The sequence below is a fragment of the Mirounga angustirostris genome, unplaced genomic scaffold (genome assembly GCF_029215605.1).
Source record: "Mirounga angustirostris isolate CCGP_5_RB_7025 unplaced genomic scaffold, mMirAng1.0.hap1 SCAF_2, whole genome shotgun sequence".
NCBI lineage: Eukaryota > Metazoa > Chordata > Mammalia > Carnivora > Phocidae > Mirounga > Mirounga angustirostris.
Genome location: NW_026991710.1, coordinates 37,360,991 through 37,379,137, shown reverse-complemented (window position 1 = coordinate 37,379,137; position 18,147 = coordinate 37,360,991). Strand labels below are relative to the sequence as shown.

The 18,147-nt window shown below is 34.8% G+C and overlaps 1 long non-coding RNA gene across 1 annotated transcript in view; it reads right to left on the bottom strand.

Moving 5' to 3' along the window:
- The window catches only part of LOC129045995 (uncharacterized), a 345,862-nt gene that overhangs the window by 73,251 nt on the left and 254,464 nt on the right, over nucleotides 1-18,147 (bottom strand). The gene's annotated exons all lie outside the window — the stretch shown is intronic.

Here is an 18,147-nt window from a genome sequence, read left to right as displayed (position 1 = left end):
AGGGAAATTTGATAAATTCATAAATATTTAGAAATAAAACACTTTCCTCGATAACTAATCAGTCGAATGAGAAATCACAAGGGAAATTATAAAATACTTGGAGATGAATGAAAACAAAACAAGGAAACACCATATCAAAATGTTTGGGCTGGGCTACAGCTAAAGCAGTGCTTAGAGAAATATTATAGCCAAAAACATCGATTTTTTTAAAAGGTACAAAAATATCACAACAATATCCTCACCAATTCCTTTGAGAAAGTAGAAGAGGAGGAGAAAATTCAACTCAAAGAAAGCAAATGTAAAGAAATAAATGTTAAACACAAATAAAATAGAATATAACAGAAAAAACCAATGAAACTAAAATTGGTCTATCAAAAAGATCCACAAAATGTACTAACCTTTTGCTAGTCTGACCAAAAACAAAACAAAACAAACAAAACAAAGCCTCGAATTGTTAAAATCAGAAGTAAAAGGATATTACTACCAATCTTATGGAAATAAAAAGTATTAGGAGGCAGTGCTATGAAAGACTGCAGGCCAACAAATCAGATAACCTAGATGAAATGGATATATTCTTGGAAACAAATTACTGTAACTTTATTCAAGAAGAATAAAAAATGTTAATAGTTCTATAAAGGTAGAGAAATTGAAATAACCAAAAATCTACCCACAAAGAAAAGTTCAAGCTCAGATGGCTTCCCTAGTAAATTCTACCAAATATTTAAGGAGTTAATACTAACCCTTCATAAATTCACACCCCCCCAATTTTTTTTTTTTAAAGATTTTATTTATTTATTTGAGACAGAGAGAATGAGAGAGACAGAGAGCACATGAGAGGGGGAAGGGTCAGAGGGAGAAGCAGGCTCCCCGCCGAGCAGGGAGCCCGATGCAGGACTCGATCCCGGGACTCCAGGACCATGACCTGAGCCGAAGGCAGTCGCTTAACCAACTGAGCCACCCAGGCGCCCCACCCCCAAAAAATTTTTGAAAAAGAATGAATACTTACCCAACTCATTCCATAAGACTAGTATTACCAAAACCAAACACATGATGATAAATGAAAACTTCAGACCAATAACCATTATGAATATAGATATAAAAATCCTCAACAAATACTAGGAAATTTTGAGTGCTAGAATACTCTCTCCCTAAAGATGCCCATGTCCTAGTCCCTGGGATCTATAAATGTGACTTAGGGGAATCAAGGTGGCACTGGTGTATGGTTATTAATCTGTTGAAATTAAAACAGGGAGATTATCCTGAATTAGCTGAGTGGGCACAATATACTCACAAGTTCCTTATAAGCAAAAGGGGAAGAGAAAGAGGAGAGAGTCAAGAGATATCTGAAGATGCTATACTGCTAGCTGTAAAAATGAAGGAAAAGTCAGGAGGCAAGGAAGGCAGGCAGCCTCAAAAAGCTAGAAAGGCAAGGATCAGATACCTCTCCTGCCACAGCCTGTAGAAGGAATGTAGCATGATTGTGGCATAGTTAGATGCATTGTATACTTGAAACTTCCACAACTGAAAGACAGTAAATTTGTGTTGTTTTAAGCCACTGTTTGTGGTGATTTGTCAGCACCATATAAAAGGGATGTATACTATAACCAAGAATGCATGGTTGAGTCAACATAGAAAGTTCAATCAAAGCAATATACCACATGAAGAGAATAAATGACAGAAAACAATTATCATCTCCATAAATAAAAACATGTATTTGACTTAAAGTTTCTACCAAGGTCAGTTATACAAGAGAAAAAAAAATAATAAAAGGCATCCTGATTGAAGATAAGAAGTAAAACTATCTCTATTTGCAAATGACATGATCTTTTATCCTGTAGAATCTATAATAAAACTATTAGGGTTAAAAAACAAGTTCAGAAAGTTTACAAGACTAATACACAAAAATCAGTTGTATTTCTATAGACTAGAAAAGAACAATTTGAAAATAAAATTAAGAAAACAAATCTATTTTAAAACAGCATCAAAAAATATTTCAAATAAATTTCACAAAAAATTTCCCACTAAAAATATCACTGAAATAAATTAAAGACTAAAGTAAATGAAAAAACATCCAGTGGTCATGGTTTGGAAGATTTAATATTAATAAGTCAGTTATTCCCAAATTAATCTACAGATGAAATGCAATCCTATCAAAATCCCAGCTGCCTGGGTGCCTGGGTGGCTCGGTTGGTTAAGCGACTGCCTTCGGCTAAGGTCATGATCCCGGAGTCCCTGGATCGAGTCCCACATCAGGCTCCCTGCTCGGCAGGGAGTCTGCTTCTCCCTCTGACCCTCCTCCCTCTCATGCTCTCTGTCTCTCATTCTCTCTCTCTCAAATAAATAAATAAAATCTTTAAAAAAAAAAAGATTAAAAAAAAAAATCCCAGCTGCCTTTTTCATTGCAAAAAATGACAAGATGATCCTATAATTTATACGGAAATTCAAGGAAACCAGAATAGCCAAAACAATCTTAAAAAAGAACAAAGTTAGAAAAATCACACTTCTCTATTTCAAAATAATACAGTAATCACAAGTGTATGGTACATAAGAATAGACCTATAAATTGATGGCATCGAACTGAAAGTCCATAAATAAACCCATTTAGATAGATATCAGTAATTGACTTTTGACAAGGATGCCAAGACAACTCAATGGAGAAATAACAGTCTTTTCAACAAATGGTTCTGGTACAATATCAAAAACCTACATGAAAAAGTTAAAATTACAAAACTCTTAGAGGAAAAATATGAAATATCTTTAGGCTCTTGGGCAAAGGCTTCTCAAATATGATGACTAAGTATAAGCAACACAAGAAAATATCTATATAAATTAGCCTTTATATCAAAATTCTTAAAAACTGTGCCTCAACAGACAGTATAAGAAACTAAAGGACAACCCCATAGAATGGGCAAGTATTTGAAAATCATTATTTTATAAGGGTCTAATATTTAGAATAAAGAACTATTATAAATCAACAACAGAAAGACAAATAACCCAATCAAAAAGTGAACAAAAAATTGAATATACATGGGGCGCCTGGGTGGCTCAGTCGTTAAGCATCTGCCTTTGGCTCAGGTCATGATCCTGGTCCTGGGATCAAGCCCCGCATCGGGCTCCCTGCTCAGTGGGAAGCCTGCTTCTCCCTCTCCCACTCCCCCTGCTTGTGTTCCCTCTCACGCTGTGTCTCTCTCTGTCAAATAAATAAATAAATAAAATCTTTAAAAAAAGACATGGAAAAATATACATCGGAACTAATAAGTATTGAAGATGTAGAGAAATTGGAACCTTCAAATAGTGCCAATCAAATTGTAACATGGTGAAGCTGCTTTAAGAAACAGTTCCTCAAAGAAAAAGAAAGAAAGAAAGAAAGAAAGAAAGAAAGAAAGAAAGAAAGAAAGAAAGAAAGAAAGAAAGAAAGAAAGAAAGAAAGAAAGAAAGAAAGAAGGAAGGAAGGAAGAAAAGAAACAGTTCCTCAAAAAAAATCACACATAGAGTTACCATGTTCCCTAACAAGTCCACTGCTAGGTATATCTCCAAGTGAATTGAAAGCATATATCCAAAGAAAATTTGTATATGAATATTCATATCAACATTATTCATAACAGCCAAAAAGTGAGAAAAAAACAAATGTCCATCAAATGATGAGTAGTAGACAAATGCTCATTTTTCAAATGAACCTTGAAAACATTATACTAAGTGAAGGACACCAGACACAAAAAGACACATACTGTATGATTCTATCTATATGAAATGTCCACAACTGGCAAATCCACAGAGACAGAGTAGTTAGTGGTTACCAGGGTCTGTAAGAAGAGGAAATGTGGCATGGCACCTAATGGGAATGGGGTTTCTTATTGAGATCATTAAGTATTTTGGACTTAGATACCAGGAATGATTAGACAACTTTGTGAATATATTAAAAAGCACAGAATTTTACATTTTAGAAACATGAATATTATATGTAAATTATCTCTCACTGAAAAAAAAATCTGTGGGAGGAGTAGGAGTCTAATTTCTACTGACATAACTGCTCTATCTCATATAATCAAAACTTCTTTTTTAGCTAAGTTGTGTTGGCTAGTACAAAGTTTTTTTGATTCATTGTACATTTTAAACCAAAATAGACTTACTGACTAGTACTAATATTTTTAGTATGGATTTTGCCTTTCTGTTTCTCTAGAAGAAAAACAGAAATATTCTGCAATGGAAAATCCATCTGAGCCAAAATCTGCCTTATCTTTTCCATAGAAATTTCCAAGTTTAGATAATCTCAAACAGAATCTTAAGATGGTTCTATTCTTTAAGTTGACATTTTTACTTAAATTGAGGCTTAAATAAGAAATGTCATTTGTAAAATACAATACAAATGTTGGTGATTACCAAACATCCCCAAATACTGTAGACTCTACATATAAATGCATTAGCAAGATATATGCTATTTTCTAGCAATACTATTCCAATACATTAACAAAAAAGTGCTAACAAAATGTGAAGTAAAAGATAAACTATTAAATATTAAATGTCAGTTCCTTATTTGTTATAATGGACCAAAAAATTGAGCTAATTTTAAATCAGCATTATTTAGGAATATGCATATACATTTACATACTTGTATTTAAATTGATATGAATCTTGATAATCTGCACAGAGCATCTGTAAATATTCTTTTTAATATGAACTTTTAAAAAACATATTAGTTATATATAATCTACCTTTGCTTTATACTTTCAAAATAAATTTCTTTATTTTTTATTTATTTGAGAGAGAGAGAGAGAGAGCATGCAGGGAGGGGCCAAGGAGAGAGACAAGCAGACTCCTCAGTTGAGCAGGGGGCCTGACACGGGGCTCAATCCCAAGAACCAGAGATCATGACCTGAGCTGAAGTCAGATGCTTAACTGACTGAGCCACCCAGGAGACCCAAATTTCTTTAAATAAGCAGAATTTTGCTGTAACTATTAAGAAGCCAGGGCTTATAATTAATTTCCTAAATCTACTAATACTACCTTCATGGCTGCCTCTGAGATAGAACAAGGTCAAAACATGTAAGCATTTAACTTTCAAAACACAAAAATACATTTACTTGGCATGGGATCCATGTGAATTATATTATTTTTCAGCTTGTCACTATAACCACTAAGAGTCTAATGCCAACAGAAAATGGATACAATCAAATAAAAAGAGCCCATGACCAATATTAAATTAGAGCTCCTTGGAAAAAAAAAAAAGAAGAAGAAGAAGCCATTTCAGGACTAAAACAGAAATTATACAAGATGAGCCTAGAGCATCTTGCGGTGCCAGAAGGTAAGGAAGTGCTCAAATACACACACACACATGCATGCACACACACACACCACTTCCCACACACAATGATGAGGGTATGTTAAAGATGTCAAAGGGACACAGAAACTGTGTGAAATGAAAAAGCTCCAAATGGCCAAAGATGGAACAACCTGAACTAAATATATTAAATGATGTTTGATTTTAACTCAAAGTATTAAATCCGTTAAGTCCAGCTAGTATAAATAAATGCGGGAATACATATATAAATGGGAGAAAACAGACAGACCTCTAATGCAGAAGAATTCCAAGTAATTTCTGTACATGCTCTCATTCAAGAAAGTAGAATGTAAGTCTCCACTCATTAAGTGTGGGCTCCATAACTGAATAAAGTATGGACTTTAGTTATAATGATGTATCAATATTGGTTTATTGTGACAAATGTACTGTATTATTATCAAGTGTTAATAACAGAAGAAACTGGGTATTGAGCATATGGGAGTTCTGTAGTGTCTTCAGAACTTTTCTATATATCTGAAACTAATTTAAAATAAAGAATTTAGGGGCACCTGGGTGGCTCAGTCATTAAGCATCTGCCTTCGGCTCAGGTCATGATACCAGGGTCCTGGGATCAAGCCCCACATCGGGCTCCTTGCTCAGCAGGAAGCCTGTTTCTCCCTCTCCCACTCCCCCTGCTTGTGTTCCCTCTCTCGCTGTCTCTCTCTCTGTCAAAAAATAAATAAAATCTTTAAAAATAAAATAAGGAATTTATATTTTAAAAAGAGAGCCTATGCAAGTTGGTATAAACTCAAGGAGATAAGAATAAAAGACTTTGACATTTTTCTCCCACCACTTAACAGAGAAGTGAATGACATCTTTCAAGTCACCTGCAGGTGGGCGATGGGGTTTTCTTAAATATTCTAAAGGGAAAAAAAATGAGGAAATTATTCAGACAAGAGTCAGAAGAAAAAAATTCTAAGAAAATGAAGATGAAGGTAATAGAATAATGCAATGAGTTGTTCCAAACAAGAAACACCTTGGGATCAAGCACTGTATATTATGATACAGTATTTCTTTTTTTGATAGATTATAGATTTTAATTTACTGCTTTTGAAAATTAAGAAATGAGGCATTAGGATGTACAACCAGCTCTTTTTTTTTTTTTAAGATTTTATTTATTTATTTGACAGAGACACAGCAAGAGAGGGAACACAAGCAGGGGGAGTGGGAGAGGGAGAAGCAGGCTTCCCGCTGAGTGGGGAGCCCCATGTGGGTCTCAATCTCAGGACCCTGGGATCATGACCTGAGCTGAAGGCAGACGCTTAATGACTGAGCCACCCAGGTGCCCTGTACAACCTGCTCTTAAAATATCTGATAGCATTACACCTATTTGAACTTTTATAACAATTAGTAGACTGGAACAGTATACTATCAAAAGAATCTAGGCTTTCTGGAAATGGCAAAGATCATTAGGTGAATTGAATCTTTTTTTTTCTTTTTATACATTTTAATACATTATAACATATAATGTATTATTTGTTTCAGGGGTACAGGTCTGTGATTCATCAGTCTTACATAATTCACAGCATTCACCATAGGACATACCCTCCCCAATGTCCATCACCCAGCCACCCCATCCCTCCTACCCTCCTCCACTCCAGCAACCCTCAGTTTGTTTCCTGAGATTTAGAGACTCTTATGGTTTGTCTCCCTCTCTGCTTTCATCTTATTTTATCTTTCCCTCCATTCCCCTATGATCTTCTGCCTTGTTTCTCAAATTCCACATATCAGTGAGATCATACGATAATTGTCTTTCTCTGATTGACTTATTTTGCTTAACATAATACCCTCTAGTTCCATCCACGTCAGTGTAAATGGCAAGATTTCTTATTTTTTGATGGCTGCATAATATTCCATTGTATATATACACCACAACTTCTTTATCCATTCATCTGTTGATGGACATCCAGGCTGTGTCCATAGTTTGGCTATTGTGGATATTGCTGCTATAAACATTGGGATGCACGTGCCCCTTCGGATCACTACATTTGTATCTTTGGGGTAAACACCCAGTAGTGCAATTGCTGGGTCATAGGGTAGCTCTATTTTTGACTTTTTGAGGAACCTACAGTTTTCATATCTATTAACATTACAGGCTAGTACATTGAAAACTGAACTTCCCCCGGTGAAGTTCCACTTCATGGAAAACTCAAGGGATTTTTCAAAAGCCTTTTTTTATTTGAAATTTTCTCCTGATTCATTGAGTTTGAGTCTTTGAGTCTCCTTGAGTCTTTCCTCACCAGATTTAGGACAGTGACTCAAAATTTAGCATTCATGCAATTTTCTAGAAATGGGACTTAGATGGGGAGGATGTAGCCTGCTCCCACCACTGATTCTGACTGGGTTGATCTCTGGTAGAATCGTGCTGGAAGATGGTCATGCTGACAGCCTTCAGAGTTCAACTTGAGAAACAGGAGTTTATTAAAATCTCCATGAAAACCTTGTTTGTCTTATCTTGGGAAAATGTAATTTTGTGCCCATTTGGTCCTGCTTTCAATGGACTGATATTAACCCCTTAAAGTACAATATTTGTATTTTTAATTGGACCGTCTAGGAATCCCAAATCTTACTTAATTTGATGAAACACTGAAGCCAATGAAAGAGACATTTGAGAGAAGGAATTAGTCTTTGATTTTAAATATATCACCAATGGTCTGAAAATACAGCTATATAGCTCTTAGTCTAAAAAAAAGATTCAGTTATGCAAGATGAGTAAGTTCTAGAGATCTGCTGTACAACACTGTGCCTGTAGTTTACAATACTGTATTGTGCACTTAAAAATTTGTTAAAAGTGGGGGTTCCTGGGTGGCTCATTTGGTTAAGTATCTGACTCTTGATTTCAACTCAGGTCATGATCTCAGTCAGGGTCCTAAGATTGAGCCTGGTGTGGAGCCTGCTTAAGATTCTCTCTCTTCCTCTGCCCTTTCCCCCACTTTAAAAAAAATTTTGCTAAAAGGGTACATCTCATATTAGGTGTTCTTACCAAACTAAAATCCTAAAAGGTCTTAAAAAACAACAAGCACCAAACATAACCCTTGATTTTGGGGCCTCAAGTAGAAATCTGGTAAGGAAGAACATACAGAATTTGAAGCTATATAAATTTAGAAATTATTTACTGTACAATATTGGGTAAGCTACTTAAACTCTTTGAGCTTCCATTTTCTTACATTTAATATGTAAATAATAGTACTTAAAGCATAGGGTTTTTAAGGCATATTCATTGAAATATGTGGAAGCATATGGTAAATTGTCAGGCACAGAATACACTAGATCCACTCGCTTATTCATTTATTATATTATATTTAGAATAGACCTCACAAGTTAAAATTTGTTAATATGTTAAATGCCATGAACAAGCACATTTAAAAATGACCATAGGCCATTACATTTCACAGATGTTAATACCGAATTTGAAAGAAGTTAAATAATGTGCCCTAGGACATAGATTTTGGTGTTGATTTTAGATCTACATTAGAAACAGCCGGCCAGCCCAGTGACATGGACCCTATAGCATACCACCCAGGAATAATGTTTCCTACTATTTTTACAATAACCAAAGGCCACTCATAAACTGAAAATCACATTTCTGGTCAGTACAACTATTTAAATGAACTTTTCAGGAAAATGAATACAGAGGGCAAGGAAGCTATCTAATTATGTCCATTTTTGAAGGGCAAATTTTCCTTCTAGTTAACTATTGTATTATAAGATTTTTTTGTTTATTTTTTCCATTTTAAAATATCTTGGGAATGCAAATTGGCATTTAAATTCTCTTACATTTTACCCAAAACAGTAGAAGGTATAGCTAATCCTTACTAAAGCTGGTGAATGTTCATTTTCCCCATCCAGGATATTATAGTGAATCCAACTTGCTGAAATCCCCTTAGGATATGGTTATGATTGTGTTATTTGGCTGATTCAATAAACAGGAAACAACTGCTAAGCTCTCCAGGGAAATGGTTGGGAAAATTATCCCCCAGATGGCATGAGCAATTATTTACTTTGCTTGAAATTTCTTCAACTTTTGGACAGAATACTTTTTAATGTAATAAATATAAAAATATTTGAAGATTTGGACATTATCTATAAAGACAAATACAATTCAACAATTGTGAGAGACGAGGTTTCTAATACACCTTGATTCAAATGTGTCCATAGAAAATTCCGCTTACCACCATAGGAATTTTTTTCCTGCAATGATTGAGCAAAGACCATAAGAGATGCATATAATAAAAGAGAGTGGGACAAAAGGTTTCAGACAAACATGCTATACCAACTCTAGGGCAAGTAGCTGGATATGGAAGTAACCAGGATTATGACCTGTGGTCTCATCTAAACCCTCTGTCTTTAGAATCTAGTTCAATCATATGGTTTTATTTTTTTATAATCATATGGCTTTAAATATCATACAGTCAGCATACTGATGACTCCAATTTACATCTCCTACCCTAAGCTTTTCCTTGAGTTCTAGACTTATATATCAAACTGCCAATCTAATCTCTATTTGAATATTTGATATTTCAAAATGAACCTGAAAAAAAAAAAAACAAAAAAAACAAAAAAGCAATCAGTTTTGGGTTTTCTGAAACAAACACCACCACCACAACAAACATCTATCCTTCCATAAGTCTTCCTCATCTCAGTAAATAGCTCCACCATCTGCTCAGTTATTTAAACTAAAAACCTGGCATATATCTTTCTCCCATACTCTATATGCAATCCATTTTCTAATCTGTTCCAATTGTAAACTATATTCCTAATCTATCGCTTCTTATCTTCTCCACTGATATGCTCCACTCCAAGCCATCAACACTGTTCACCGAGACTCCTATTGACAGTCTCTATATCCACTATCCACCATCCTCTTTTAAACTATTTGCAAAATACCAAATTGATTCTTAGATTTGGCATTTTCCTGTTGAGGAGCTTCCCATGGCTTCATCTTGTAGGTAGAACAAACTCTAATTCTGACTTTAACTTAAAAGGCTGATGAGTGGCCCCTACTTAGCTCCACTCCCTTGACTTGGCCACACCCACCTTCCTTTAAGGAAACTTTGCACTTTTCTGCTTTATCAGCCTTCATAGCTCCACCCCTGGCTCACAAATTCTGGCTTCTCTGCATCACTTATGCCTTGGCTTAAATACTACATCCAGAGAGTGATGTATAGAATTAATGTCTAACTCTAATGGAAGCTAAAAAAGAAAAGACTAGAGTCTAAGGAAATAAAATGTAAGTAAGTTAAGTGGGCGTTCCTCTTTCCCTACTGACGGGTAGAGGAAAAGTGGTTGTGATAAATTCTGTTGAAGTGTTTCTTCTTTGCTCTTTAAGTTTCCTTCAATGGAAGCTCCTCTAACCCACCTGGCCTCATTCCCAGTGGAATTCAGCTCTGCTGAATCCTCCTTGCTACACATTTTATAAAGATTGCCTCTGCCCTGGAACTGAGTAGGTAAATCTGCCTACATCTCACTAGCTGCAGATACAAACCGTATCTTAATATCTACTTCATCTGTAGAAAGGGTTCTATTTCGGTCCATATTTGCCTTATGTCATTTTATATATTTTTTTTTAACTGCTTCAATACTCAAGTGGAGAAGAGGAATGGCATCTGTCAGGACCTCTTATACTCAAAAAAGAAAAAAAAAAGTATGTGCTCTTCTGGCAAAGATAACAAAAATGAACTACAGCTGGCTATGAGCTACAGTCTGAAATAAAGCGTGGTGTCAGCTGGAACTGAGCACTTCTAGAAAAGGTCTTCTGCTTTCTGGTTAGAGGAATGGCCACTTTATTTAAAAAGTATTATATATGACTGTAACTTAAAGCATGGGGGAGGGTTCAATAATCATTTGTTGAAGTAATGAACAAATGAATGATGTGCTTTCTTTCCCTCAGGTGCACATGATTCAACACCAGAGAGACACAGTCTATTTGCCCCCCAAAATACAAGCACAGCAGCAAAGCATCCACATCCACATGCAGGAAGGGTAGCCAAAGTGACTAGGATGAAAGACTAATAATAACTGGTCCAGCAGACAAAATTTCCACACAATGATGGCAGATGGATTCTTTCAGGAACAGAAACAGTACATATACCTGGATAATTAAGAGGATGTACACAGCAAGGCAGCAGTGAAGAGGTATATGAAGACATGGGGAAAATGGCAACTTGAGAGAAATCAACAGGAAATAAAGATTTATTATTAGTACATCCTCTAAACCTAGAGAAATACTTTCCCAAATAGCATCATTTTATGTCCCTGCACCTGTTGGGTTATAGTTTACTAATTCCCCCTTTTTTCCCTGGCCTCCCTGAGGTTGGAAGTAAAAATTACCCAGTAGTCTAAGAAATATTTTCTTGAAATGTTATTTAAACTCCACAAAAATGGTGAGTCTAAAAAAGGAGAAAATTAAAAGAACTGAAAGTGATTGCTCACATTTTTATTCAACTACTTATCTAGCTTCTTGCATTAAGCAATGATTCCATGAAAGTGGCAAATTCTTACTTTGTTAATTTCCATAAGGCCTTTACAAATTCCCATGACTCTTTCCTGAGCAAAAACTCTGGCCTCTTGGGAAAAGCTCCCAATTCACATCTGTTTAGCATCACATTATCATGGTTTGTTATCACAGTAGCCAGGATTATCTCTTTGAAGATCAATTTCCTAGTGAGCAATCAGATCAAGAGTAGTCAATCTAATTCAGTCAGCTTAATGACCCAGATAACTGGAATAGTGCTGGTAATTTTGGTGATTAAAATGACAAATACAATTCAATTGTGCAAAATTGACATAGCTCAGTGCTTGGCTGTGATGTCAACACACATACAGGAACAAAACCCCCTCTGAGCCTGACCAAAGTACTTCAGTGGATACAGTCCATAACTACCCCCTTTTGCCATTGTATCACATGCCAAGGTTCTATCACTTTCACATCTCTGCTGGAATAATAAATTGAATTTTCCATATTCCTTACATAGCCTTATCTTAGTGAAAAAATAAATTTCACCCTCCCTCAATCATATAGAGTTTAGAGGTAGAGTCCCAACAATATGATTAAAATAGTCACAATTGCTTATCACTCTGATGGGAAAGGTCCCTTTGTTTTCAAAATAAACATAATGTCATATAATTTGCAACTCTGGAGAGTATTTTAGAAAAAGGAAATCTGGAACACCTGTTGTTGTCAAGGCTCAGGAAAACTGCCAGTAGCATTTTAAATGGTGCCTTTATACCTGTTTCACACAACAGCTGAGTCTCACCATCTGGGCCAGGCTGAAATTTCCATGAGTTCAGCCAAATTGTCAGAATAGTTCCTTTTGCTGGTCCTTCAAGCAATGGGCTGCTTGGGAAAACTAGAAATACATTTGACATCAGAATGCTGTCTCCAAATGCATGAAGCCCAAGTGCCATAAAATGATGGAAAGAGTATTAGGCTTACACACCATATAATCATTTCTAGTGTAGCACTGTATTAGAATTGGGGATTAAGCCAACAGAGCATGTTTGTTTAGAAGAGGGATAATTGCTAGGTGCACAGCAGTATAAAATTATTCCTCAAAAAGGAATATTGTATTTTTCTTATGGACAACTAAATAAATAAACATGTTGTGAATGTTTCAACAAGTCAGACAATGGAATGCTTCAGAGCAAAAACAACATATACTCGCAGATCATGAACTTTTTCTATGAAGTGCTTTAGACAATGAAAATGAAATCTAACTGCACTAAAACCATTTTACCCCTAGAGACTGTGGAAATTTTAACTTCAGAATTACTGATGAAAATGAAAACAAAAACCAGAAAATTGACCTGTAAAATGAGAAACATTTTTTAATAAGGTGTCATTTATAGTGAAATGTCCAGATCTTAAGTGTAATATCTCCATGCATTACAAGTGCATGCATCTATGTTCACCACATAGATACCAAGATAAAAATACTTCCATTAACCCATGAAGTTCCCTCCTAATGCTGTTCTCAATCTCCACTCTACTGCATAAACTACTAGTGTTCTAATTTCTTACACCAGGTTTACCTGTTATAAAATTCATGTATATGGACTTGTTGTGGAAATTTTCTATACCCTTCAAACTTCCTTTGGCTGATCTAAGAAATTGACATGGGACAGATTAACAGAAGAAAATCAAATTTAATTATGTACATAAAGGGAATCCACATAAACATGAGAGATTCCAAAGACAGTAAAGCAAAATGAGGTATACATGTTATTCTGAACTAAGGAGAAAGGCTAGTAATCTGGACTTCAGAGGGAAGGAAAGCAATTCATAGGAAGATGAAAAAGAGTAAATGTTTGGTAAATAAATGTTTGCTGGGTCATACAGAAACAATGGGGCATGGAGAGGAATTTTATGCTAAACAAAGTCCGTCAGTCAGAGAAAGACAAATACCATATGATTTCACTCATATGTAGAATCAAAAAAACAAAACAAATGAGCAAAGGGGAAAAAAAAGAGAGAGAGAGAGACAAATCAAGAAACAGACTCCCAATTATAGAGAACAAACTAATGTTTCCCAGAGAGGAGGAGGGTAGGGGGATGGTTTAACTAGAAGATGCGGATTAAGAAGTTCACTTGTTGTGATGAGCACCAGGTGAAGATTGGAACTGTTGAATCACTACATTGTACACCTGAAACTAATATAACACTGTATGTTAATTGGAATTAATGTTTTTTTAAAAAAGAGGAATTTCAGCAAAAAGAATTGGCTAAGTTCCTCCCTGTCTACCATATAAAGTTTATATTATTCTAGAGCCATCCATGGTAATAACTCCCTTCCTGGAGCAGGTGTTCTATCTAAATTCTTCTAGGAAGTTAGGGGAAAGGTCAAAGGTTCCTCCTGATCCTTCTGTTTCTTAAAAGTTATCAGCTTAAAATTATCCAAAGGCCAAAGACACACAATATTGCTCCCCTAGAGAATTATGCAGTTTGTACTTTTCTGTGTCTAGCTTACTATTTTAAAGTTGTATGTATGTCACTGTATATGTGAGTACAGTTTCATTATATAAAAATGCCACATTTAATTTCTGTATTTTTCTGGTTGAAAGGCATTTAAGTTATATCCAGTTTTCGCCTATTTTCAATAAAATTGCCATTAACATTACCAATATCTTTTTATGGATATATATTTGGGATTTTCTTGGGTAAATACCTAGTATGGAATTTCTGTATGATAGCAAAGGTTTATGTTTAACTTTATAAGAAAATGCCAAACTTTTTCTCAAAATGGGTGCACCATTTTACACTCCAACCAGCAGTGTATGAAATTCCTGGTTGTTCTACATTCTCATCAATATTTAATGCTGTCAGTCATTTTAAATTTAACCATCCATATCAAATCTCATGCTTTAATTAGCATTTCCTAAATAACTGCTATGGTGAGAACTTACTCATATGCTTATTTGCCCTGTGTACATCTTCCTTCGTGAAATGTCTTTTCAAATCTTTGGCTTTTTTTTTTATATGAGGTTTGTCTGTTTAACTATCAAATTGTAATAATTGTTTACATATTCTGAATACAATCCTTTGTCAGATATATGCATTGTAAATATTTTCTTTCAGTCAGCTGCTTACCTATTTATTTTTAATGTTTCTTTGGTGAGATATTTTGATGAAATCTAATTTATAGTCTCTTCTGTTTGTGATTTTTGATTCCTAAAAAATATTTGCCTATCCCAAGGTCAGGAGGCTGTTTTCCCATTTTTTTCCTAGGAAATTTATACAGTTTGCTCCTGAACAACACAGGTTTGAATTGTGTGGGTTCACTTATACTACATTTTTTTTTATACAGTGTAACACTGTAAATGTATTTGCACTTCCTTATGATTGTCTTAACATTTGCTTTTTTCTAGCTTACTTTAAGAATATACTATATAATACCTATGACATACAAAATATGTGTTGTTTATATTATTAGTAAGTGTTCTGGTCAACAGAAGGCTACTGAAGTTGAATTTTGGGGGAATCAAAATTTATACTGATTTTTGACTGCATGGGAGGGTCAGTGCCCCAACTCCTGTGTTGTTCAGCAGTCAACTATAATTAGAACTTTTAATATTAGTCATATTATTTATTTTGAATTAATTTTTGTATATGGTACAAAGAAGGGTTTGAGGATGTTTTTGGTCTTTTTGTCCTTAAATGTTTAATAGAATTCACCAAAGAATCCATCTCTCTAAGAAAAAGAATACAAGGGGTGTCTGGGTGGCTCAATCCGTTAAGCGTCTACCTTCAGCTCAGGTCACGATCTCAGGGTCCTGTGATAAAGCCCTGCATTGGTCTCCCTGCTCAGCAGGGAGCCTAAGTCTCCCTCTCCCCGCTGACTCTCCCCTCTGCTCCTGCTCACTCACTCTCTCTCTCTTAAATAAATAAATAAAATCTTAAAAAAAAAAAAGAAAAAGAATACAAAATTTAAAATACACTGTTAAGTATGGATGTGAATATTTATCTAAAGAAATCACTGCAAATCATGTTAAAAAATTGTTAAGTAATACAAGTATCACAAAAACCCAGAAAATAACCTATTGATTTTATGAGTTAACTGCCTATCTGCCAATACTTTTTATCCTAAATTGTTAGATACCTTGATTATAGATCAATAATTTCATTATAATCTGCTTTAGGGAGAATAGCATGATTGATCAAAATTTGCCTTTTATTTTATTCTACTTTATTTTATTTTGTTTTATATTTTATCTTACCTTTACAACTGGCAATTGATACTTTTATTAAAGATTTTCAGGTTGTAGTCACATTTTGGAAAAACTCATGTTTTAATAGGAAGTATAATATTTCTCACCATTTCATATTTTCTTAGGCAGTGACTAATGCAATCAAAATAGCAAGAAATTTACTTTTCTAATGTTTTTTCTAATGCATGATTTACTCCCTATGTTTAAAAGCATAAGCAAATAACAAAAAGCCCATTCATTACTGCTATTCAAAGTTTCTCTCTCTCTTAATTAAATTATTGTCTTTGGTATTATATGAGTATTTATAACAATAGGGTCAGAATAATTTCTAACAATTCCATTCCTTGATTTTATGATTTTTTTTTAGATTTGACTAATTTTTACTTAATTTCCTTGAAATTCTTTACCTAATAAATGTAAATATGCAAAAAGAAAAGATCACTTTTATATACATCCAAATCAGAAGGCTATGATTTCTCTTGTTTTTTTCTAAAATGTTCTATAAATATAGCTTGTAGTTTAAAGTGAAGTATCTGAGCTTTATCAAATTTTTGATAAATTGTTTCCATTTCATTTAAGTATAGGCTGCATCTTCCATGCATTTGAAAATATATTTTAAAGTCTTTAAAATGTTGTAGCAATGTTCCAGGACTGGCACTGTTTTACAGTAGGCAGATTATCTCATTAAACTTATCATCTTTAAAGAAGGAGCTGGCATATATGTACAACACTTCAAATGCAAAAGAAAACCTATTATTATAAAACACAAAAAAATGTCAATAACCTCTAGGACTCTGAATGTAGCCTTTTTCTCTGATGAGAACAAGGGAATAAGAACACATTAGACATGTGCTGCCTACTTGTTAATGTTCATAAAGAGAGTGCAGCCTTTGTCATCACCTTTCAGTCATATGACTGACCACAAATACTGACTGCTAAAGGACATTTTAAATCATCCCAAACACATTTCATTTGTTGAAAACAATCACTAAAAGATAATTTTCAATTGGCAAGGAAGTTTAAAATTGCTCAGAGGGTTTTTCATTATAATAGTAGTGCAAAATGGGGCACCTGGGTGGCTCAGTTGTTAAGCGTCTGCCTTCGGCTCAGGTCATGATCCCAGGGTCCTGGGATCGAGCCCCGCATCGGGCTCTCTGCTCAGCGGGGAGCCTGCTTCTCCCTCTCCTACTCTGCCTGCTTGTGTTCCCTCTCTCACTGTCTCTCTCTCTCTCTAAAAAAAAAAAAAAAAAAAAAAAAATAGCAGTGCAAAATAATTATCAACTAATTAGTCACTGTTCATCACATCCAACAAGAACCTACAATAATAGAACAGTGTTTAGTGACTGCTTTATTTGTTAGATTTATTGCTTCATTTTATTTTATTTTTTTTAAAGATTTTATTTATTTATTTGAGAGAGAGAGAATGAGCGAGAGCACATGAGAGGGGGGAGGGTCAGAGGGAGAAGCAGACTCCCTGACAAGCAGGGAGCCCGATGTGGGACTGGATCCAGGGACTCCAGGATCATGACCTGAGCCGAAGGCAGGCGCTTAACCAACTGAGCCACCCAGGCGCCCTGCTTCATTTTATGATAAAACTCCTTTGGATAAATAAGTCACTTTTTCTTTTTTCACCTTGGAATTTTTGTTAAGTGCTTTTACAAACTTTTGATCATTATCATACCATTTCTACTACTTCAAAAATGCTCCTTTGAAACAATCCCATCTACAATTGCACCAAAAAATAATAAGATACCTAGGAGTAAACTTAACCAAAGAGGTATAAGACCTGTACTCTGAAAACTATAAAACACTGATGAAAGAAATTAAAGATAACACAAAGAAATGGAAAGATATTCCAATGCTCATGGATTGGAAGAACAAATATTGCTAAAATGCCTATACTACTCAAAGCAATCTACACTTAATACAATCCCTATCAAAATACCAATAACATTTTTCATAGAACTAGAACAAACAATCCTAAAAATTGTACGGAACCACAAAAGACCCTGAATAGCCAAAGCAATTTGCAAAAGAAAAGCAAAGCTGGATGAATCACAATTCCAGACTTGAATTTATATTACAAAGCTGTAGTGATCAAAAAA